Source organism: Vulpes lagopus, chromosome 17, assembly GCF_018345385.1.
Source record: "Vulpes lagopus strain Blue_001 chromosome 17, ASM1834538v1, whole genome shotgun sequence".
NCBI lineage: Eukaryota > Metazoa > Chordata > Mammalia > Carnivora > Canidae > Vulpes > Vulpes lagopus.
This window is the reverse complement of record NC_054840.1, coordinates 28707002-28732156: the sequence shown is the minus strand read 5'-3', so window position 1 is coordinate 28732156 and position 25155 is coordinate 28707002. Positions and strand designations below refer to the sequence as shown.

The 25155-nt window shown below is 34.7% G+C and overlaps 1 pseudogene; it reads right to left on the bottom strand.

Annotated features, from left to right (window-relative positions):
* Positions 1 to 24563: 24563 nt before the first annotated feature.
* LOC121477651 lies at positions 24564 to 24721 on the bottom strand (annotated as a pseudogene).
* Positions 24722 to 25155: the final 434 nt, after the last annotated feature.

The following is a 25155-nucleotide window of genomic DNA, read 5'->3' as shown; positions in this document are numbered from 1 at the left end:
TGAAATATCAAAAAGAGAAATTAGGAAAATAACCCATTTACAATTGCATCAAGAAAGGCTAAAATATCTAAAAATAAATTTAACCAAGGAAGTAAAACCTTGATAACTATACATTGAGAACAATAAGACACTGATGAAAGAAACTAAAGAACATGGAAATAAACAGAAAAATATCCCATGCTCATAGATTGGAAGAATTAATTATGTTAAAATGTTAAAATGCTCAAACTACCCAAAGCAATCAAAAGATTTGATCCAATACCTATCAAAATTCCAATGACACACTTTAGAGGACTAGAACAAATAATTCAAAGATTTATGTGGAACCATCAAAAGATTCTGAATAGCCAATAAAATAGTCTTCTTGGGAAAAAAGAAAGCTGGAGGTATCACACTCCCTGATTCAAACTATAATACAATGCTATAGTAGTCAAAGTGGTATGTTATTAGTACAAAGGCAGACACACAGATCCATGGAACAGAATTCAGAGCCTAGGAATAGACCCACACATATGTGGATAATTAATCTATGACAAAGGAGGCAAGAATGGAGAAAGAAGAATCTCTTCTCTAAATGGACAGCCACATGCAAAAGAATGAAACTAGACCACTATTTACAGTACACACAGAAATTAACTCAAAATGGACTAAACACTTGATTGTAAGATCTGAAATCATTAAATTCCTAGAAGAAAACATAGACAGTAAACTCCTTGACATTAGTCTTAGCAATATCTTTGTGGATCGGACTCTAAAGGCAAGGGAAACAAAATTAAAAAAAAAAAACAAAAAAAACAAATGTGACTATATCAAACTGAAAAATAGAACTACCAAATGACCAGATATTCTACTTCTGGAAATTTATCTGAAGAATACAAAAACATTAATTTGAAAAGATATGTGCACACCTATGTTTATTACAGCATTATTTATAATAGTTAAGACATGGAAGCAACCTAAGTGTCTGTTGACAGATGAATAGATAAAGATGTGGTATATTTATACAGTGAAATACCGCTCAGACATAAAGAATGAGATCTGCCATTTGCAACAACATAGATGGATCTTAAAGGTATTATATTAAGTGAAATAAGTTAGATGAAGGAAAACAAATACTGTATGATTTCACTAATCTAAAAAAAACCCCAAAAATTATATGTGGAATCTAGAAAGGACAAAACAAATGAACAAACAAAATAAAAACAAACTCACAGATACAGAGAACAGACTAGCAGTCACCAGAAGGGATGAGGGTAAGGGGGGAATGTTACATGGATGAAGCGAGTCAACTGTATGGTGATGGATGATAATTAGGTTTGTGGTGGTGATTATTTTGTAGTGTACACAGATGCCAAATTATAAAGCTATACACCTGAAACTTATGTAATAATATTAATTAAAAAAGATGTGTTGCAAACATTGTAGATAAATTCTGTAGAGCCCTGAGGAGGGTGTCTTGCACATCAGAGATGATTAATAAATTTTGACTGTTATGTTTATAATTATGATGATAAGGATTATATCTTTAACTGTTTTGCTCCTCTTTCCCTTTTTCACAATCACCTGGAAAAACCCCAAGTCTGATTACATCCAATTTTCTACTATTCAGTACCTGCTATAAACTTTACTGGCTTCATCTTAAATTCAGGACCACAAATCTCATGCAGGTCCTTGGTGCTGCCCAGCAATCTTGCTTCATTTCCTTAGTCAATCCACTGTTTCGTGTTCCTGATCCTCAACTCCTCTTTCCCTCAAATCACTCTAAGCTGACTCCTTCATTTTTTTATTTCACTAGGTAAATAGGAAAAACCACGAAGATAATTTCCATGCTCTCCTACCACCTCATCTATTAGCTAACTTGCATCTGTGCCTGAATGCTTTAGTTTTGTTTCCAAAGACAAACCTCCTGCTCCTAAGGGCAAACTTTCCTCTTGTGAACTGGATCCCATTCTCTCCGGTCTCAAGAACTTTCTGCCTGCACCTTTTCCATCTCTATTTTACATAATAATTTGTTCCCACTCTGCTGCTCATTTCCATTAGTTCCATCAACAACACACTCCTGGCTCCTCATTGTTTACCAGTTGTCATTTTCTTTGTTCCTTTACAGCTAAACTCTTTGAGAAATTTGCCTCTTCTAGATGTTTTTACTTCTGTTTCTTTAATTCCTCAGGAATCTAATCTATTTGTGCTTCTGACCATCTTGTACTACCAAAATTGCTTTGTTAAGGTCACTAATGACCTTTACGTGAGCAAATCCTAAGGTCAATCCTCAGTCTCCATCTTACTTGAGCTATTGGCAGCATTTAATACAAATTGTCCCTTACCGCTTTTTAAAACACTTCCTTCATTTTACCCTTGGGACACCACTCTCCTTTGACTCTCTTCTACCTCACTGTATGCTCTTTCTTCCTCTCCTTGACTGGTTCCTCTTCAGCTGAACAAGGTTGTGCCCTGGTGTTCAGTCCTTGGGTCTTGTCTTTATCTCCATTTATTGTCTGAATGAACTCATCCAGCTCCATGGCTTCTCTACATTGATGACACATTTTTATCTCCAGTCTTGTTCTTGTCCCTAAACTCTAGACTATTTCTAACTGCTTACTTGACATTTCCACTTAAATGCCTAATAAACACTTCAAACCTAACAGGCCCCCCAAATCAAACTCTTGTTTCCCATTTCCATATAAATCTGTTCTTTCCACAGATTTCTCTTTGGGAATCCCATTATTCCAGTTGTTCAGATCAAAAACCTTAAATCATCTTTGACTCTTCTCTTTCTGTTATATTCCAAATCCAATTCACCAGCAAATCCTGTCTTTTGTAAGAGGTAGGCTACATCTTTCCACTTCTCTTCCTACCACTCTTGTTTGAGTCATCATCATCTATGGCCTAACATGCAGTAGCCTCCCAACTGGTCTTCCTGATTCCACCTGGCTCCTCTGTAGACTCCTGCACAGCAGCCAGAATAACTTTTAAAACACTATTGTGCTAAAATCTGAGCCTTTAGGCCTGCATCACTGTTGTCTATCTTAGCAAACTCTCTGATCTTGTCTGCTCTTACACTTCATTTTGTTCATCAGTTAACTCCAGAAGCACCAGCCTCCTTATTACCTCCACTACCCCAAGCAGACTCGAACCTTGGTAATTTACACATAGAAGGTTTTTCCATAAGCTATCTCAATGGATAAGTTTCTCACTTTCTTCAAGCCTTTGCTTAAAAGTTGTTATTCAAATATCTCTCTGATCAAGCTATCTAAAATAGCACCCCAATTACTCTCTATGCCCTATATCCTGCTTTAAATTTTTTTAACTTTCTATTTAATTCAAGTTAGTTAACATAGAGTGTTATAGTAGTTTCAAGTGTACAATATAATGATTCAACAATTCCATATGTCACTTGGTGCTCATTACATGTTCACTCCTTAATCTCTATCAACTATATAGCCCATCCTCTCATTTTCCTCCCCTCTGGTCAGCATAATTTGTTTTCTATAATTAAGAGTCTGTTACTTGATTTGTCTCAATCTCTCTCTCTCTTTTTTTCCTCCTTTGGTCATTTGTTTTGTTTCTTAAACTCCACATATGAGTGAAATCATATAGTATTTGTCTTTCTCTGCCTAAGTTATTTCACTTAGCATTATACTCTCTAGCTTTATCCAGGTTGTTGCAAATGGTAAAGTTTCTTTATGGCTGAATAATATTCCATTGTGTATATATACCACATTTTTATGCATTTATCAATTGATGGGCACTTGGGCTGCTTCCATAATTTGGACATTGTAAATAACACTGCTACAAACATTGGAGTGCATGTATCCCTTTTGATTTAGTGTTTCTGCATCCTTTGGGTAAATACCTAGTAGTGTAATTACTGGATCATAGGGTAGTTCTATTTTTAACTTTTTGAGGAACCTCCATATTGTTTTCCACAGTGGCTACACCATGTCCTGGTTTAATTTTTTTCATAGCAGCGCTGCCACTTGGCTTCAGTATGTATTTTTCTATTTCACTTATTTTTTGTGTGTCCCTCTGATATTATGATCTGCAATAAGAAATATACATTTTGTCTTCATTCCATTTCTGGCATAGAGCTCTGAAAACCATTGGAATTTCCAGTGATGAGAGTGATAAAGACATTGTTTATCATGTTAATGAGGTGACTTTTGGTTTGTGCCTTTGGATAGGGTTGATTACCAGTAGAACCAACCACATAATTAGAAGGTTGGAACTTTCAGACACCTCCTGTTCCTGAACCCCCACTCAGGGTAAAGAAGAGGGGCTGTAGGTGGAGTTTAATCACCCAAAACTTCAAAGGCCAATGATTTAATTAATCATGTCTATGTAGTGAAGTCTCCATGGTAAAACAAAGGACAAGGTTAAGAGAGCTTCCAGGTTGATGAACATGTGGAGGTTTGAGGAAAGTACCCTAGGAAAGAGCCAGGAAGCTCTATCTCCCTTTCCCACACCTTGTCCTATGTATTTCTTACACCTGGCTGTGACTTAGTTATATCTTTTTCTAATAAACTATTGATCTAGTAAGTAAAACCTTTCTCTGCATTCTGTGAGTCATTCTAGCAAATGAATCAAATCCAAGAAACGGGTTGTTGGAAGCTCTCATATATATCCTGTTGGTCAGAGGGATGAGTGACAATTTGGACTTGTGATTGGCACTTGAAGCAAAGGACAGTTTTGTGGGACTGAGTTGTTAACCTTTGGAATCTGGTGCTATCTCTCGGGAGATAGTGTCAGAATTTAACTGAATGGTAGGACACCCTGCTAGTGTTCAAAAATTGTTGGTAGCGTGGGGGAAAATCTCCCCATAACAGACACACACGCACATATTGAAATTGGTGATCAGAATCTTTAGTCCCCTTTAACTGAACTACTAGTTCCATAAGGGCAAAGATTTTGTCTGATTACTGCTATAACCTTAAATATACATATGTATAGACACACACACATATATACCCAGACACACGGATACACACACATACACACATATGTATACCTATAATGTGTTTTTGAATTATGTGTGTATATTGATATCTTTGTTGAACAGATTACAATTCAGAGGGCCTTCAACTAAGTCTAAGTTATATTTATCTGGAGCAGTACTCAAAGCCTGAACTACTCTGTGAAGCACTTTCTCCACCTGACCTCTTGCTCTGCTTGCTTTGGAGTGTGTTCTTCTCATTGTCTCATCCAAGTTTGATTTTTGCTGATACAAACCAGTATTTCTGCCCCTCATATCCCACATAACAAAACCAATAGTTGCAACAGTTGTGTTTGCCTGACTTTAAATAGCAATGTCTAGCCTGATCTGTGTGATTTGTCTTGACAAATCAATTCCCCTACTATATAGTTCATATGCTCCTGGTGGCAAAGCTCCATGTATCATAACTTCCTGCCCAGTACTTCACCTATTATAAGTGCATTCTGTATGGAAGGAAAAAAAAAAAGAAAACTCAAATACATCCCATAAAGTAGTTTCTGGGGACTTGTACAGCCTTCAATAAAACATGGGAATATGAACTTTTTAAACAAATGTCTTATCTGGCACCAGATTTGAAGAAAGCCATCCAGCCACTATCGGAATTTTAGCCTCGTCTTAGAGTCTCATGATGTCTTATCCATTGATTCTTTGGCTTCTGGAGAAATCATCACTTTCTCAATAGTCCCTGAATGGAAGAGACAATCTCTTCCAAAGAAGCATTGGAAGCACAAAAATCTTTGCAGGAATGTTCACAGGTCTTAGTGGGAACAAGCAGTGTTACAATCTTCTGGAAGGCCATCTAATAAAATGTATTACCTCACAAAACATGCAAACATTTTGGCCCAAAATTTCATTACAAGAATTTAAGGATAAATTCATTAAAATGTATCATTATATACATTCAAGGATATCTGTTATAGCGGTTGTTCAAATAGAAAACATTTGGAAACCATCTAAATTTAGCAGGGTCTTGGTGAAAATGGACTTCAGAAAATGAATTTTTCTGTAATCATTACAAAATATGAGATAATTTTATTATGAATTATAGTGGAAAGATGGTCATGATATACTAGTGATTAAGAGTGTTATTATAGAACATTATTTGAAGTATTAATACATTAATTTAAAATGTTTATCTGCAAATACAAGTCCAGAAGGCTATGTTAAAACTGTTAACCGTAGATACCTCTAGACTTGGGTTTATGGGGAGGGTGTGTATTGCAGGGATGGTGTGCAGAATATGTGGAGATGGATGGGAACTCTTTTGGTCTACTTTTTAAATTATCTCACATTTGAAGACAAAATTATAAAATAATTTATAATAAAAACAATTAAATATTTTAATTTTGAAAAAAGCCTTCCTGAGAGTATCTGAAATTTCTAGTACAATAATATCTCTTGAGGTTAATGTTATTGTCCATGTCAATCTTGTCACTTTATGTCTTCCATTACCAAGAAACATTTGGGGTCAATGGGACCATTATTTCCTTATCTTCTCATCACAGTAGAACTAGTATTTACCCTCAGATATTCTGTCTTATAATTGGATTTTCATAAAACACTTGATAGAATTTATCTACTTTAATATTTATCTAAATTATTCTCTCTGTCTCTGTGTCTATTTCTCCCATCTCTGTCTTTCTGTCTCTTTATCACTATCATCTATCTTCTATTATCTATTATCTATCTATCTATCTATCATCTATCATCTATCTATCTTCTTCTTCTTCATCATCATCATCATCATCATCATCATCATCTAAATTCAGATACTGCAAAATAGCTCCAGGACCTTTAATTAGAAATGCAACTACTGGAATTGTTGATGAAAGACCCACAACTGAGGGTCTTTTGACATCAATAAAAGATATAAGCTATATTCTCAGGTTCCATAGTGGCAGCAGTGTCTCCCTCGAGGGACTTTTTGATGTTCATTTTCTCCTCGTGCACCCAAAAGCTATCTTATGGCTCTAAAGTGTTCTTCAGATATTGACAGGCAGAACAAGCCTGAAAATAACATCTCAGAAGCTTGGGGGCAAATCCTTCCTGCTGCAAAAGAAACAAACAAAAATCATATTTTATGATTTTTCTTTTTAAACAAGTAAAAAGGACTGGAGAAACTGGTGCTTCTTAATGTTTGCTAACCAAATTCCTTGGATTGGAAAGAGATTGCCTTCTTTCATGCTGAGAGATGCAGAAATGGAAATTATTCCATCGTTGCTTAGCTCAAACACTTGGGAATTTATTGACAATTCAGCAAAAGCAATTAAAGAAAAGGAGAAAGGGCTAAGCAGCTTGTATTCAGCAAGTCCTTTTTCTTCAGATATAATCATATGAGGCCAGGTGCCCTTTAATGCCATTAAAGGAACTCAGGGAAAAAGAAGCTATTCAGATTAACCCCTAAAAATATTTGGGCAACAGCTGTTTTCCTTTGGGATCTCTTGCTTCAGTTTGTACTCCTTACCTCTTTCTCACTCAGATGACCCATCCAGCCTGCCTTCCTAGACAGACAGCCTGTCTGGATTATGGACCCTGTACCACTTCCAATCCTGCAAAGTGAAATATACCTGTCCCATGTCCTATTTTCTTAGGGCCCAGATGTTGGACACATGTGTAGTGGAAAGACCCCCTGACCTGTTTTCAGGTGCTTTGACTTTTAGAGTTTCCTTATGGGTGTTTGGGTGGTTTAGTCAATTGAGTGTCCAACTCTTTTTTCAGCTCAGGTCTAAATCTCATGGGTCATGGAACTGAGCCCCATCTGGGCTACACACTCAGTAGGGAGTCTGATTAAAGACTTTCTTTGGCACCCACTCCACGTGAGTAAACGCTCTCTCTCACTCTTTCAAATAAATTTTAAAATCTTTGATAAAAAAAGAGGATTAAATGGTATAAAATAAGCATAACAGGTTTGTGGCCTTTCAAATATTATATAGATATAAATTTGTTATATCATGTTCTGCCCCTATAACTCAAAGCTCTATGAACTAATGCAGATCATTTAACCTCCCTGGACTTTTGTTCCCTTGGCTATAGATAAGGATAGAAGACACTGGAGTTCTCTCCAGCATTAAAGTCCTATGTTAGCAACTAAAATGCTTAAATGCATATTTTAACAAAGGCATCTCTAAAGCACTCTTTAGCTCAAGAAAGTGATTAATAACCCCATGAAGATAACAGCAGAACTATTTTGGGGAATAAGAAAATGGGTGGAGCTTTTGGTTGTTCTCAAATCCTGGGAATGGTATCCCCAGCATTCTGGAAGAAACATGTTACAGAATCAATTCTGAGTTCATATTTTTTAAGCTAACAACTCATTATGTGAAGTGAAGTTTTAATGGAAGTTTTCTTCTATTAATGAATAAACACAAAATCATTAAAATTTAAAAAAGAAAATAATTTCTTTTCTTTTATGAACCAGCTACTTAAAAAAATTATAGTATTGTCTCTTCCTAAAGTATTGAGTGTCTTTCCAATCTTGGGAACTATTATTAATATAAATTAGGCATGTGAATCACTGGCTGAGTAAACCAAGATGATTGTTATTGGGCCAATGGTCTAAGACGGCAGGGTTTACCATCAGACACAGCTGATACTATCTAATTTATCAGCTGCTTTTAACACCCAGTGTTCTTGTGTTTTTCAAAGGAGTACCTGTGAGGGTTTCAAGCATTTGATTTACATAGAACATTTATATCTTTTCCCTGACTTAAGGAATTATCTGTAGCAGGGATTAGGTTGAAGCCATAGTTAAAAGAGATTTTTAAAGGATTGGTACCCGAGATCCTAATAGGCCATTTATATTATTTGTACTTGTGGATATATCATCTTATTCTATCTTCCCATGAACTGGTAAAGAGTCAGAGTGGTAGATTAAAGATCGCCACAATTTTTTAACATTCCTCCTATGGAAAGGTGGGTCTGTGTCTCCTTTTCTTGAATCTGGAATGGTCCTGTAACTGTTGTAACCGGTAGAATATGAAAGAGTAGCACTGTGTCCATTTCTGGGCCAGACCTAAAAGATTGGCAATATCATTTTTTTTTTTTTTTTTTGGTCTTTGAACAATTCCTCTAAGAGCCCTGAGCTGCTACTACTTTGAGACTGTTCTTACTGGAGTGACCAAATGTACGTATCTTGAGCCATACACCTAGGTGAGCCTGGCCTTCCACATAATCCTACGAAGGCACAAATATGTGAGTGAAGACATTTTGAATACTCAGAACAGCCTATACCCAAGTGGATTACTACTGAATGATCTCAGTCAAGGCTGCATTGAGCACACAGATTATCCAGCTAAGATCTATGGAATTTCCTGATCCAGGGACCACAAACTATAACAAAATGGTTGTCAAAGCCACTAAGTTATACAATAATTTGTTACATAGCTATAGCTAGATGACTAGAATGGGATAATCTCATTTTATAAATTCTGAACTGAGGTTCAGAGACTTACTTAAGGACTTGAATCCAAACAATCTATTATAACACAGTTCTAGAAATACAGTCCATTATACCACAGTTCTTCTTTATGATAATAATGATTTTTTCATTCTAAGAAATGACCTTTTTAATTGCAAGACATGTGATTTATCATGAATCTGAATTGTTTCAGAAGGTTTAGGGGGAAATTTAAAGCTTAATTTTATTAATTATAGATTTTACTCATTCCTAGTTTTCTATTTCTAATTTACTAATATATCTTGTGCTTTTGACATTAAGCTGGTATGAATCTTCCTTAGAGAAAAATGGTACATTAATACATTTAGTAAAATACTTACCATTACCAAACTCAATTGATGGCTCTGTTTTAGAGTTGCCAGATAAAATATAGGATCTAAGTAGGGGACATGTTTATACTAAAATGTATTCATTGTTCATCTGAAATTCAAATTAATTGGATATCCCACATTTTTGTGTGCTAAATCTGGCAAACATCATCAGTGCCAACTCCAAAAAATTGTTTCCTATCTATTGTCTTTGGTACTCAGGGATCTAAACTAATGTTTGTAGTTCAAACCTACTTTGTGTGGGAAATGGCAAACAGGTAACCAGAGTTCAAGAAGATTTATATGAAGCCCGTGGGAGTGTCTTTGCCAAACATTAGCCCGAGGTAGACCTTCAGCAAAAACAAAGTTTATTTATTTCCTGTCTTCTTTCTCCAGCATGCCTGCCTATCTCTTGTCCAATCCTGGAATGGATTACACTGCTCAAAGTAGCTCTTACGGTCTAATTATTTGTGTATTAAATATATTGAGCATCTAAAATATGTCAGGTACAGTAGTGAACAGCTAAAGATTGAATTCATAGAAGAAAGGCCTCAGAGCATAAGAGGAAGGAGGAATTAACCATATACTCAGAAGCAATATTTTGCATTTTATCTTTTATCATATGTAGCAAAATCCTGTGGCAAGGCCTTATAAATAAAGTCCTATCAGAGCTGAGAGTTGACAGGTGAGTTAGAGTTATTTCATACTGTGGTCCAGTCTTTTATTTATGTGTTTATTTTTAATTTTAGAGAGAGAGGGTGTGTGCAGGTGAGCAGGGGAAGGAACAGAAGGGGAGGGAGAGAGAGAAAGGAGGAGAACCCCAAGCTGAGCATAGAATCCCATGCAGGGCTTGATGACACAACCCTGAGATCATGACCTGAGCCAAAACCAAGAGTCAGTCACTTAACCAGCTGAGCCACCCATGTACCCCTATTATATAGTACAGTATTAAGAAACTTCTGATTGCTATTATTATGAAAAACATTTTTTATGAAAATAAATTCTAAACAGATTTGTTTTACCAGTCCTAAACTCGGTTTAGACAGTCAAAGTAAAATGGAGATCTGGAATAAATATCTAGATATTTTGAACAAACTTCCTGCTATTGAGGAAAATGGAGCAGGGAACCAGATATAAACAGATTGGAGTCAGATGACCTAGATTTATATCTTCACTGCCATTTATTAGTCATGTGATGATGACCAGCACTCTTAGACTCTATATCCTCAGTGTCCTCATCTGTAAAATGACAGACAAGACCTACCAGCCTAACAGAGTTATCATGGAGATCAATTAAGATAATGATTATATAATACAAAATCATCATCATTATTAACATCATGAATATTAGCATAAGAGTGAACAAGTTCACTAAATCAGTTCTATAGCGGAGTATACAGTAATGGACTACCATTTGTTGGATGGATATTTACAAGTTAAGCATAACTTTTAGCTAATTATCTAAAAAAATTCTTGGAATCTTTTGTCTCTTCTAATGGGGTAATTTATGATCAATACTAAATTTCTCTATAGCATCTGTATGTAACCTGGAATTTTGAAATTTCAACTACAGAACATCATAAAATAGCATTTACTTGTGGAGTGGCCACCTGTAGTTTTGACTTTGAGCAAATATTTATTGACAGCCTCATATTTACAAGATGTTGTGCAAAAATTATAATAATAGTTCCTAAATTATCATGATGCTTTGTCTTACGTAGTACAAACTGTTTTCATATTCAATAATTCCCATTGATTACATAGCTAGGGAATATGTCATCATCCTGATTTGACTTTACCACTACTGTTCCTACAGATCCACTCCATTGCTTCTCATCATGTGGTAAAATAATCACAATGTAATCAACTTAATGTCCATGACTTAAATAAGAGAGACCTAGAAACTAACCTAGTGAAATTGCTTATTCAATTTAAACTTCAGTTATTGTTTTCTCGAATATTTGTTTTCTCTATTTTTATCCAGATATTAAAGGATCAGTTAATTTTTTTAACTGAAGTATAATTGACATACAATATCCTAATTAGCTTCAGGTGTAAGTCATAGTGATTAGACATTTTTATATGATCCCCATGATAAATCCAGTTACTGTCTGTCACCATACAAATTATGTTCCTTATGCTGCATACTACATCCTCGTGACTTATTTTATAACTAAGTTTGTGCCTCTTAATCCCTGTCACCTATTTTCCTGCCTCCCAAACACTTTCCTCTTTGGTAACCAACAGTTAATTTCCTGTGTCTATGAGTCTGTTTCTATGTTATTTTGTTTATTTTTCATATTATACATATGAAATTTTTATATTGGCTGTGGAAAAAAGGGAACCCTCATACTGTTGGCAAGAATATAAGTTGGTACAGTCATTATAGAAAAAGTTCTTCAAAACATTAAAAATAGAACTACCATATGATCCAGACTTTTCACTTCTGGGTGAAAATATTTATTTTCACCATATTTATCTGAAGAAAACAAAAACACTAATTTGAAGGAATATATGCACCCCTATGTTCACTGAAGCATTATTTACAACAGCCAAGGCATGGAAACAACCTTAGTGTTCATCACAAATGAAAGATAAAGAAGATGTAGTATATAAAAATAAAAAATCATTGAGCCATAAAAAAGAAGAAAATTCTGCCATTTGCAATAACATGAGTGGACCTAGAGGGTACTATAGTAAGTGAAATAAGCCAGACAGAAAAATAAATGTCATTTAGTTATTTTTAATGAGATGGGTCAGAACAATATTCTAAAAATAATATTTCTGAAGAATACTTATGAACATGGAGAATTCTCATGATGTAATTTTATATTCAACTATGTAATAGTTAAATATGTAATTTAATCCCAATTTTAAAATATCATATGCACATATATGGACACATAGAAGAAAAGACTAAAAAGAAATATACCAAAATGTCAATGATAGTCACAAGCCCAACTTAATCAATCATCAGGAAAATATAAATGAAAACCACAATATGACAGTACTTCATCAACCAAAATGGCTGGAATGAAAAGAAAGAAAATACCAAAGCAACTAAAAGTTCATACTCTGCTAGTAAGAATGTAAATTGGTACAACTACTTTGAAAAACTAATCGGTGGTGTCTACTAAACTGAACATATACATATTCTATACACATCTTATCACCCAGCAATTCCATTACTAAGTAAATATTTAACATCAATGTAGATATATATTTGCCACAAAACATGTACAAAAATATTCATAATGGACTATTTGTAATTGTCCCAAACTGTGTATTCAAAGTTATGAAAATAAATGAACTATAAGTATACAGAATAATATGAATAAATTTCAAAAATGTCTATATAAGTGAAAGAAGAGGTTACATATAAATCAGAAGCAGACAAAATTTGTTTTGGGCATTAGCAGAGATAATGATATTTATCTTCGGTGGAAGGTTGTGAGAAAGGGGACATGAAATGGGGAGGATTCTGACACTTTCTTGATCTGAGAGCTGAAATCTAGTTACACAGAAAATTTACTTATTTAAATACATATAATTATTGCAATATTGTCTGTGCTTATATGCTACAATTTAAAAGCTCCAAAGAGGGAAGAAAGTTAATGGTTGTTACTTCCCCATAGGATATAGGCAAATTTTATTTTATTTTATTTTTTTTAATTTTTATTTATTTATGATAGTCACAGAGAGAGAGAGAGAGGCAGAGACACAGGCAGAGGGAGAAGCAGGCTCCATGCACCGGGAGCCCGACGTGGGATTCGATCCTGGGTCTCCAGGATCGCGCCCTGGGCCAAAGGCAGGCGCCAAACCACTGCGCCACCCAGGGTTCCCGATATAGGCAAATTTTAGATCCCAATTTATACTTTCCATTATTTTCCAAATTTTCTTTATAATGAACATATACTAAAAAAGTGTTTTTTTCTTCAAGATTTTATTTATTTATTAATGAGAGACAGATAGAGAGAAGCAGAGACATAGGCAGAGGGAGAAGCAGGCTTCTCACAGGGAGCCTGCTGCAGGACTCTATCCCAGGACCCTGGGGTCATGCCCTGAGCCTAAGGCAGCTGCTCAACTGCTAAGCCACCCAGGCATCCCTAGAAAAAATGTTTTTAAGAGAATCTTTTCCTATATTGTTTCTTGGGTATTAATAATTGTAATAATACTTGAAGCTCCATGAAGAATATTTCAAAATAAAAAGATATCTTTCATATATGCTACCCCATAGTGCTATGAAATGGTCACAGCAGCCATCATTATTTCCTATTTAATTAGAATTTCTTTGAGTTAGATTCAGGAACTGAATATTTTTCAACATTCCTGGATTATTCTTATTCACAACTGATTTTGAGAACTAACCAGTACACACTGTTACAAAGGGTAATGTCTTACAGAAAAAGGGCAAAATAGGAAGAAGTTTATTCTCTCTGCTATTCAAAATCATTTGTCTGGTTAGTTATCTAAAAACCTGAAAATATTTTCACTTCTGTATTGCATAAGTGACTTATGAGATAGCCAAGAAAATAACAGCTCTTCAAAGGCCTGATCTATTCTCATCTAAGGAGACTTCAGAATATAAAATGATAAGTGAAAATGATAAGTAGTAATGTAAACCAATTGCCCAAACTTGTCCAGTTTATAATTAATTTGAAGTTATGTCAGGATGATCCTAGTTACTGCATTGTGCTCAGAGAAACATTATTAACAATGAAACATTCATTTTAATCTGAATGTTCAATAAGACATTATTGATCAATACTTATTGAGTATTCATTATACACAGGGCATTAAAAAATAGAGCAAAATGTAAAATAATATGGCTATTTTCCTCTTTTAAACTCCACTGCTTGAAAGATAGTATATAGCAATGGTATGTGATGGCAGAGAAATTCAAATGCAAGAATATCTAACCGTGGGCTCTGTGCATAGAATAATGCAATTAGGCTGATAATTTTTCACCTTAAATAGTCCATAATTATAAAGCTCAGCTAAATTTGCATTACTCTTATATGGTAGTTTCCAGACTAAATTAATCCATAGGATATAATTGTGAAACTACTTCCAAATGAGAATTTTTACTGTTTTCTTTTAATCAATGCCACCTGACTTCCTATTAATAACCACAGTTGTTTATATTTTAATTTTTTCAACTTTGTACTTATGTAAAACGTCCTTTACTTCAGAAGTAGGTGAAAACAATTTGAAAGGGTCGTTAACATTTTTCAGAGCGCTTCTGAATGCAAACTATGTTATAATGAATTATTCCCAAAACAATATTAATCATGACTAACTTGACTATTTTTTAAATAAAATACAGTTTTGCTTCAAAATCCATTCAAACAGAAATTTATAAAAAGATAAACACTTTATCTGGGTATAATTCTGAAATCTTTTCTTCTAGGTTCTGCTTGAAGAGTTTTGAATATGTTCAATTAAGTTTTTCCAATTATTTTCTTGTGATTGTTGAATGTGATATCATGGACACTGAAACTCTGAAGACAGTGGCTACGCAGAGATTGAACATGTCTTCATAGGCAGGCAACTTCACCTAAAGAGAAGTCATCTTTCTACAATTTGTGCATAAATAAATGCAGCATGGAGTAATCCTAAAGAGAAGAATTTCACTCTCCAATTTGAACTACAATAAAGGAATCCCAGAGATGTTAAGGGCCTATCTAAGACACAGAACAAGTTGTTTCTAGTTTAAAAAAAAATAAAGAAAAAAAACAATATCCTATGAATCCTACTCCTTTGCTCTTTTTTTTTTCCTTTGCTCTTTTTTATTCCACAAAATGGGTTTTACTTTCTCAAATGCATAGTCCAATGATAATATAAGGATGAATAGCATTTATTATAGTATTACTGTTTATAATTCTTATCTGATACTTTCTGATAAGAATTTAAGAAGCAAACATGGCTCCCTTAGATATAATCTATGTTTTAGCCAAATCAAACTTGTAGCAGCCTTTCTTCATGTCTTTGACCACTCTTTATACTTTTCCTGTTCTTTAGCTGGTTACTTACTAGTTCCTACTTTTTGTTATAAATTGCTAAATTAAAACCCAATGTATTGATAGGTTTTTGGAAACAGTGTAAAGTCAGGCCATATTTGCATAATTTATACATTTGCCTAAAGTTTATAGAAATGAATACAAAAATAGAGATAAAATTTTAGGAAACTAGAGACATGACCACAAAATTATGTTACAAGCTCACCAGATTTGATAAGCTTGTTATACATTTGGATAAAAACAAATGAGGATACTAAGGTTTGGATCAGTAAGTGAGTGAAGAAGTTCAGGTTAAGAAAGGGAACCATGGAAGGAAAAAAAAGGAAGTGGTTCATTTGAGACTCATCCTTCCTCTACAAAATAGGATAGGAGCAGGTCTGATAGAGAAATCACATTATGCTATCATTTAACCTCCCTAGTTGGTTTTTTAACAGTAGTCTGGTGCATGACTGAAGGTGAGATTAAGCCTAAAGAGAGACTGTAAGTAATACTTGGTGGTGGTAGTAGTGGTAGTGATGGGAGATTTGTGCTACTTACTGAAATCTATAAAAGATTGATGAGGGAGACCAAAGCCGGGGAACAGCTAAACACTAGGTACTCTTTCCTAAGAAACTATGGAAAACTCTCAGAGCAAAATCCTCAAATTTTCAAAGAAGTAGGCAGATACAGCCCATTTGAATTTTGGCTACCAGTTCTCCAGCTTACTCTTCATACAGCTCCTTGTAACTGAATGACTAGTTAAAAGCTGTGGACTTGTAAACTAGGTTTTCTGTTCAAAGTCTAAGGGAAAATATAAACCATAACCAGGTAAATAAGGAATAGAATCTTAGTGTAGTTCAATGATAAACAGTTCTTCAGCCAGACTGAGAAAAGTAGGAGATTCACCAAAAGGAAAAAGTCAGTATATTCTCAGACTTCTAACTTCATTAGAGGCAGAGGATATGGAACATCAATAAAAGGTTTTGAGGAAAATGAACATTGTAGTTTTCAAGGAAGGAGTTTAAGGCTTCTCTTTATCATTTCTTTTACTCCAGTTCAAAGAATTGCTCTTAGTTGGTCAGATTCTACAGGAACATGTTGCCTCAACTTGCTGTGGGGAGTGTCCTTGTGTAATGAGTTAAAAGATCATTGCAAGTGGGTGTGTCTCTTTTTGTATTTCTTTTCCATAATGCTGAGGTGGTAAGGACCAAGAACCTTGACTCAGCATCATGGAAGGAAAACAATCCCAGTTCAGCACTCAGGATTGAGGAAAAATCATTATCTATCTTTTTGTTTACATTGCATCTAGTGCTGGTATATGTGTATTTTATCAACCTGGAAAAAAAGAAATAGGGCCTATCTTAGCCTGATTTTGTCAAAACTTATTTAAATCTAACTTGTTTATAGCCTAGGAATAGTTCAAGGCCAACAGAGTTCCAGGCCAACAGAGTTTGGCTCTGGAAACAGGGTTAGCAGTAGTTAAGTAGGATGACTCATAAAGGTTTATTTATTTATTTATTTTTTTCATAAAGGTTTAAAGTTAGAAAGTAATCAGGGGTTCTCTTCAAGATAGGTTTGTGATTTTGTTTGAGTCCTCACATGCCACCCTAAATATATAGCAACAATAAACTCTAAAGTGAAAATTAAAAAGACATGGCTGAACTAAAAACTTACCTATGCCTATGAAAATGCAAGAAAAAAACCAAAGCTAATATAAGTTTACTCCATTTTTGTTACTGAAATTTGGAACAGAATTAAGCAAGGTTAAGATAGAGTACAGAGATTAAATGTGGCCCATGTAAAGTAGGAGACTAGGGCCAGGCTTACTGCTTTTAAAATTGACCATGTTAAATAAAACTTCATCACCCATGAAAGGAAGTTGTAAAAATCTGTGACCAACAATTTCCTGGATTACAGATTGTGCATACTGAGAGACAAAAGTAAGTAGACACAGATTCAAAGCTAGGACTTGGGCCAATTTACTCACTTGCTCATTGACTATATCATCAGGACACTAAGATAAAGTGGAGTTTAAGACAACTATAAAACAGGTAGGCAAGGAGGTATGGGCACAGAGGAAAAAACAAATTCCCACAGGATGCAAAAGTTCAAAGTAAAAATTCATACACACTAAGAAAATCAATAAATTAAAAATGGAAGAGTGAATTACCTTCTGGTTAACTTGAGGTTATTTAACTTGCAGGTATTCCTGAAAATGAGAAATGAAAATATTGGAATAAAATAAGGAAAGTTAATATTTGGGTAAACTGTAAATTAGAAAAACCTAAAGGGAGAATTAGCAAATTGGAATACAGCATAGGAATTCAACTAAAACTCATAGAAAAATGTAAAAATACGGAGGATCAATTGAGTTATTCCAATATAAATTTCATAATAATCCAGAGAGGAGTATAGAAAGAATAGTAGAAAAGAAACATTCAAAGATACAATAATTAAGAATATTCTTAAATAAAAGAAATACATGAACCTCATTTTAGAATATCCACTGTATTAGTTTCCTAGGGCTACTGTTACAAAGTGGTAAAGACTAAGTGGCTTAAAATTAGTTCCAGAGACTAGAGGTCCAAAATCAGGATGTTAGTAGCATGATTCTTTCTGAAAGCTCTGAGGAAGAATTTTTTTCCTTGCCTCTTTCTTATTTTCTGGTGATTTGCTGGCAATTTTTGTCTTCCTTGACTTGTAGACATATCACCTCAAACTCAGCACTGATTTTCACATAGCATTCTCTTTGTGTCTCTCTCTTCCATGTATGTCTGTCTCTATGTCCAAATTTTCCCTTATTTATAAGGACACCAGTCATATTTAATTAAGGTCCATCCCAATGACCTCAATCTAACTTAATTAACCATGCAAGGACCCTGTTTCCAAATAAAGTCACATTTTGAGGTACTAGGGTTAGGACTTCAGTATATCTTTCTTAGGGGATACATTTCAACCCATAACACTGTCTAAACACTTAACATGAAAATTAAGGTGAAACTTCGGAAAATTAAAGATCAAGAGAACCAGAAAGAAGAAGCAGATTAGCAGTAAAATTCTCATTAGAGGGGCATTGGGTGGCTCAGTACTTGAGAGTCTGCCTTTGGCTCAGGTCATGATCCCGGGGTTCTAGGTTCAAGTTCCACAACTTGGGAGCCTACTTTTCCCTCTGCCTGTGTCTCTGCCTCTCTCTGTGTCCCTCATGAATAAATAAATAAAATCTTTTTAAAAAACAATTTCTCAGAAGTAACAACTGGCAGAAGACAAAGGAAGAATGTCTTTAAAGAGCTAGGAAAATAACTGCTAAGCTAGAATTCTATACCTAATTAAAATATCCTTCCAAAGTAAGGGTGAAGTAAATAATTGTTTTCAAACACAGGAAGTTCTAGAAGCTTACCACTCATTTATTCTTGCATAAAAACCTACTAAAATTAAACCTGAAGAGGAGTAGGGTGCAAGGACTATAGTCAGGTCAGAAATTGGCAACACACCTTGGAATAACAACAACAAAATGTAAGAAATATATTTTACGTGGGCATTTTAAAAGGGAACAAAATAATCTAGTTAACTATATTAATACTAGGATAATGAGGGTAAAAATATACTAAAGACTTATTTGAGAGGAAAAAGTTTGAATAACTTTAGAGTTTGTTGCAGAAATTTATATTATATATATGCCAAAATATATTAGACAAAAAGAGAGAAAAATAGTAGGCAATGCATTAATATGAGACAAATATTTATGTTACAAACATTAAAAATTTACAAATTAGGAGAAAAGCAGATCTACAATGAGAAAAGAAAATCAATAGCCCTGGTATAAAATAGACAATGGTCATTCAAAATTGATTAATAGAAGAAATATAAGTGGCCAAGAAACATGAATCTATATTTAATTGCATTAATAATCAGTAAGTGAAAATAATAAATGATGAAACATATTTTGGATTTTGGATTAGTAAAGATTAAAAATATAGATAAAATCCATTATTAATGAAGGTGTAAGGAAAGACTCACTCTCATGTTTTATTGATAGGAGTTACATGAATAGTTCTTTCTTTAAGTGATTTGGTTTATGCATCAAACTGTAAATTGAATAAATTACTCGACCCAGGGTATAATCCCACTTTTAGAAATTTAATCTAGGGAGACAATAACAAAGGTGTTCTTCACATTGTTTATAATACAACCTTGAGAATTCAATAGGATAAAGTAGTCATTTAAGGATGACAAGGCAGAAAAGCATAAACAGGAATGCCCTTGGACATTGCATTGTTCTCTTTTAATTTTCAGCTTAATGAATTTAAACCATTTTTGCTGCTCCACTATAGAATTCAAAGACATAAGATTTCTCTTTTAAATTGGGAGCATGATTTTATTGCCATAAATTAGTAGTGGCCTTAATAAACAAGAGGCAAACAGACATATTACCTAATTATCATCAGAAGGATGAAACTAAGATCATTGGTTCCAAGCCAATGCCATCCTTCTTGGCAGATATCCTCTATTACATCAACTCATTAAGATACCTGCAGTTAATTTATTTTGAAGGATTTCATCAGATAGTTCAATGTTATGGTTACGGTTTTAACACCTCCCCTGAAAAACACCCAGGCTAAAATTATTGAGCCCTTCTATGGTGAGTCACCAACATAAACACATCGATGTCTGCAGGTGCTAAAGAGGTAAAGTAATTGAATAGAGTAGGTAAGAAATGTAGTCAGCTGAGGAGCGTAGAATATTTGGGGACAAATTTGGGGGCGATCTTAGTTTTTCTTAGGCAATTTGGTGGACAGCTTTTCCAACTGTTTCACTCAGTGAATGGGTCCAGCCTTTGGAGAAATCGTACAGCAGCAGACAATGAAAGCTATAGGTTTGGGACATTCAGTTTAACTTTCTACATCACCTGGCCTCGTATTCATTTTGAAGGAAGCAGCTACCTTTTTCAGAAATTCTGCATCAGCTGAGATTGGCTTGCAATCTTTCAGGGTCTCTTGCTCAGTAATTTCACATAGAACTAGTATTGTAGTGTATGTGTTCAGGCTACCATATAAGATTGTATAATTTTACTGTACAATTTAGTTCAGGAAAGTACTTTCCCCACAGGTTCTGGTACAGCCAATGAGATATGCTCTACCATCACCTTCTTCAAGAATCAATACTGTACAGGATTAATAATCTCCATTTTTAAATAATCTTTCCAGTAATTTACTGAATTGATAGAGAAAGATAAAACTGAATTTACTCTGGTTCACAGGTACTACTCCATGGTACAGATTAGGGCTACATCCGAATTTAAATAACTCCATAAAATATTCCAGACAACCACCACCACCACCACCACCATCACCACAACACTATCTCTGTGGATTCAAGTAAAATGAAATAAATCAGTTTTTCTGAACTCCAAAGCAGCTTCTCCTTCATGTTCCCTATCCCAATGAATAGAACTACGATTCATTTAATTTTTCAGGCCCCAAACACAAGCATGTCTTTGATTCCTATTTCTTCCCAACGACTTACCATGCCCTGTCAATTTTATCTCAATTGACTCCCATTCATCCAGTGGCTTTACTATAATTAAGGATACCATCATTTTAAGAAGGCCCCCAGTTGATCTCCTTCAGTCCGTCCTTGCCTCTTGTAATTTGCTCCCTTCAAGGCAAAGTGACCTTTCCAAGATGTAAATCTAATCATCTCACTTCACTACTTAAATATTTTCAGCTGCCTTCAGGTAAAGACTCTATGGCTTAACATGGAGCTTATAAGGCTTTGATAAGGTTATGTAGGCTTATAAGGCTTATAAGGCTGATACCTGCCTGCCTCCCAATCTCATTTCTTACCACTCTCCTTTTGGACCATTTTGACCTATATTCAGTTTTGAGAATAATGTCTTTCTCTTTCCCTAATCTTTGGCTCTTTGAAAGAATTCTTCCCTCTGGAATCCTCTTCCATCTGCTCTTCACCTGGCTAATTTATGAGAACATTCCAAGTTTCACTGGGATATTATTACCTGTGTAGGATGACTTCTCTGGTCCCTAATCCTAGTTAAGATGTCCCCTCTGGAGTAGTAGTAACCCCACTTATTAGTAGTACTTATTATGTCAAATTGTAATTGCATATGTCAAACTCCAGTGCATTAGATGACACATTCTTAAGCTGAAATTATCTTTATTTGTCTAGCACTTAGCAAAATGACAAATAATATGCCTAATATTCACTAAATACTAAACAGTCACAGACTGACTGAATGACTGACTGACTGAATGAGTTAATGAATGAATACACTGGAATAGATCTTGGCCAGGTGTATTTACTAGGAATGCAGCCTATCTAAAACTAGAATATGCAAAACTGGGGCTATCATGGGCTAATATTAATTTAAATCACCTTTAATATATTAAGATTAGAATATCTTTAACAGTTAGGATTGCTAAATATGTATTTGAACTAATAGCAAAGAAATATTAATGGCAAAGTTCCTTTTACTAAACAGATGCCATTCATATTGTTATGAACAGTTACTGAGTGCCAGCAATGTGTGAAACTCTAGGCGGAATGTTGTGTTAGACAAAGTTTCTGCTTGGGAAATGATTTTAACAGACAATATGCAAACATAGTATAAGCCTGAATTATGCTCAGCAGAAGGAGGAGCAATAAGACTTTCTAGTTTGCATGGAAGCTTTGCCCTAACTGGATGTTAAATTTAAAATTTTAAAGAAAAATGTTTAGGAATATGTTTTGCTTGAGATTATGGTGGTCACTAGCCTGAGCCCAGGAGTCAGATAGATTTAAGTCCAATATTGACTCTTTACCAGTGAGAAGAGAACTTTAATGATGCTGAAACTTAATAATCAAGGATGTCATGAGATGATAATAATAATGTCTTCCTCAGTGATGGTTAACTTTATATGTCACTTGACTAGACTAAGGAATGTCCAGATAACTGTTCATTATTTCTGAGTATACCTGTGAAAGTATTTCTGGATAAGATTAGCAATTGAATGAGTAAAGCAGATTATCCTCTCTGATACAAGTGGGCATCATCCAATCCACTGAAGGCCTGAATAGAACAAAAAGGGGGAGAAAAGCCTAATTCACTCTATTATTGATTTGGGATATCCATATTCTCCTGCCCTTAGACATTGGAACTCCTGGTTCTTGGGCCTGTGAATTCTGGGACTTACACTAGCAGCCACTCTCCCTCCCCAGTTCCCAGGCCTTTTGCCTCATACTGAATTATGCCATCAGCTTTCCTGCTTTTCTAGCTTGTAGATGGTATATTATGGGACTTCTTGGCCTCCATAATCACAAGAACAAATTCTCATACTAAATCTGCTCTTGTGATATCTATATATATTCTATTGGTTGTTTTTCTCTGGAAAACCTTGAAAAATAGTCTCATAGAGTTATTATAGTAAAGATTAAATAATATAAAACATATAAAATTCCTGGCATAATAACCAGGACATAGAAAATGCTCAGTAAATATTAGATACTAAAATCCTTTAGTCTAACCTCATCAATTTCCAGATGATGAAACCAAGGCATCAAAGATATTAAATGAAACTACCTATGGTCTCACAGCTAGTTAGTAAAATGTAGAGAACTAGAAGGAAAATCTTTCAAATTCCTCATTCTCTTTCCTGATTGTTTGAATACAGTATGTGGATGCAAACTGAGGAGGCATCATAACACATGGTATCCATGGTGACAAGGTTCTCATGAAACATAAGCATTGTTTACTTTCTAGCCACTCTTCCCATCCTCTCCATTAGTTATGAGCAAGAATAAGGAGAAAGGAACATGGACAATTATGTACAAAATGAAAATTCCATGATCTGAAGAAAAAAGTGATGAGATTAGAAAGATTGTTAGCTGCATAGACTTGTTATTTTATGCTATAAGTGTAGTATCAAGGCAGTAAGTATGTATTTGACTAAGTGCAGTGCCAAGGTGGTATGTATTTATTTGAGCAGGAATGAATTTACTGTAGGCAAAGTATATGGCAAAATTGAAAGGGGGCAATTTTAAGGATCAAAAGAAATGTTTTTTGTCCATTAATTTTTTATCTGCTAATGGAAATGCATGAAAGTTCAAATATTTGGGGTTTTAAATTTTTGTAAGGCTTTTCTACTTTTTGTGAACATCAAGAATGATATTTCACATTGTTAACCATGAAGAGACTTCCAGGTATTAGTGATATGTAATACATTTTAGCAGCATGTTTTTTTATAGAAACAGGAGTAGTATTCCTTTGAAGGAATTCAGGTTGTAATGCAGATGACATGAATAAAGCAAAGATCATTAATTACTAATGGAATAGTTCATTATTAGGCTAGGCCACATAGATTTTTTTATCTTAGTCAATGTAGCTACAGTGTAGCAATTTTTTTTATTATCATTTCAAAAAACCTACTCTGAAAAGAAAAACAAAGAACCTCCTTGGCCCCACTGACTTCATTGTTTTTCTATTCAGGCTTTACTTTAAAGGATAAGTTTTGGGGGGCACCTGGGTGGCTCAGTCAGTTAAGCATCCAACTCTTGATTTTGGCTCAGGTCATGATCTCAGGGTCATGAGATGGAGCCCTGTGCCAGGCTCCATACTGGAACATGAAGCCTACTTAAAATTCTCTCTACCCCTCTCCCTCTGCCCCTCCCCACCATGTGTGTGCTCTAGCTCTCTCTTTAAAAAAAAAAAAAAAAAGGATAAGTTTTGAAAACGCAAATATCCCAATATGTTAATGGGGATTTGAATCTAACACATTTTTTCTAGTAAAAGGGACACATGATAGGTAGAGAATTTGTGTAAGAGGTTGCCAGGAGGATAAAGATATGTAAAGAATACTTTTTTTTTAAAAGTTCCTGTTTCTGCCAAGATTCATTCATTCATTTATTTTTTCAAACTTCACTGCACTGATAAGAACAGATACCACACTTAGTCTCAGCCAAAAGGCTAAGATGCAATAGACTTTCATATCAGCCATGACTAAGATAATTCATTTTGGACTTACCCTCTTGACATAAACAATTATAAACTGGACAAAATTAATGAGGTAACTGTTTTCAGGAACAGATAAACAAGCAATACAGAACAGTGATTCTTGAGAGAAGAGAAACACATGTGATGAGCATTATGTTAATTCCAACTTTTTGCCCTAAGGCATTTTTATGAATGAACCCAAATAGAAACTAGAGGTCTGCCTCTTATGAGACAGTGATCATAGTTTAGGGCTGCATAAATGGCTGGAAGTTGTGTGGCAGAGAGGTGGGTTTAGGGTGTATATGTGGGTTTTGCTCATGTGTTTGAATTAGGGCTGCTCTTGACTCCTCAAGGTAAAACTCAAGGGAGCAGTACACTACAATTTGTGCAAAGGGTTGAGATGCAAACTGATGTAAGAG